Here is a 1727-nt window from a genome sequence, read left to right as displayed (position 1 = left end):
CCCTCTGTATTATACATCCGTCACCGTAACGCCATAAGTTACAGCGTGCCGTAATGTTGCGGTATTATGGGGTATAAGGAAATGCGAATTCCAAATATGGAATTATTACGCGCATAAACGTCTTTAATAATAAAAACAAACATGGCTGCCATCAGGGCTGATCGGACTCCACGCACAGAAGTTCGCTCATTAGGTTCTAAACTTTTGAATTTCGTCATTTCGTGGAAGGAAAAGATGTATAATAATAAAATAATAGTAATACGCCGCGCATCGACCTCTGCTGCGCGTGGGTCGATACTTAAGCTGTACTGCCTTCGTGCATACTTTGAGGTATTCTCGTAATAACCTCGTAGTATTATGATTATATCGTAAATCATCGGTTGACTGATGTAAACAATGCAATAGCTCCATTCTTACACTTATATGTTGCCATAATTACGTATATAATACAATCAACATTGTTTTAATTATATATAATATAATAAATTTGATTAATTTAACGATTTGAAAAAACAATTTTGAGTAGGCTAACTTTATGTACTTCAAAAATGACTTATTCAGTGATTTACCGATTGTTACATTTTGATGGCAGTGTTTTATGTTTTGTTAAATAACACCTGATATACTGTAAAATGACTAATTTTCACTGGGTTTAAATTTCACTGATTTAGCATTTCAGGCATATTCAGTGGGTTTTAAATTCACAGTTTTTACATTTAGATAATGTGTTCTATGCTAAATTTTACATATTCACTGGGTTTTAATTTAGCGCATTTTCCAGTCAGCGAAATAAGCTAAATTAAATCCCAGTGAATAGTTAACCCTTTTACAGTAGTAATAATGTAATTTGATCGGCGGAGCAGTAAACGTCTGGGCTGTGTATTTGTGTCGATCTCGATTATTTTTGTTATCCAATTAAACGCCGCTTTTAACGCACTTGCCCTCACCGTGACCCGACGCGTTCACCTATTTCAACAAAATGTCGATTTATTTCCACGCGCCTGTCATTTATTTAGGACCTGTGATTTGTCATTTTTTTAATTATTTTATAGTGATCACTATAGTCTAATGTTAGAATGTCAAAATATGTTCTCTTTTATTTTAATTTTGAAAGTTTTACTCAGACGATCGATGAAATAAAACAGTGTAGTGACGTGCCTAGTAACCTGCTAAGTAACGAGATAATTCCGACGTCGAATTCTATTTTGTCCAGCAACAGTGTACAAACGTGCGCCGGTGTCGGTGACGATCACGGTGACCAGCTACACCAGAACGGACATATTTCGCATCTAACTCAACCCCATGCAACAAAAATTGATACTATGTGTTCATTATGGTCCATTCTTCCTCGACGAACAAGTACATAAGTGACAATATAGTCAAAGACGAGAAAACTGCACAAGAAATTTGCCTTATTTACACGTATCTGCAATGCAAGCTGCCAAGCGACTTCCCCTTCTGACGTCACAAGGGGAATTTCTGTATGCAAATGGAAGCTAATGAGGAGCCTCGTTTTAAAATACACAAAAATAAAGTTGCCGTAGACTGACTTTAAAACACATTATTTCACTTAAAAAAATAATTCATGCTTAGAAACATAAAAATTAATAATATTTATGTATCAATTGATAATTTTAGGCGTGAAAATAGCAGCCATTTCACAGGTACTTTAAGATGAGTAAAGCATGTATATATCTCGTCACCTGCCAGGGAACCAGCGACGAGCG

Source organism: Saccoglossus kowalevskii, chromosome 14, assembly GCF_978046115.1.
Source record: "Saccoglossus kowalevskii chromosome 14, keSacKowa6.1, whole genome shotgun sequence".
Classification (NCBI taxonomy): Eukaryota; Metazoa; Hemichordata; class Enteropneusta; family Harrimaniidae; genus Saccoglossus; species Saccoglossus kowalevskii.
Note: the sequence above shows the minus strand (reverse complement) of the source record.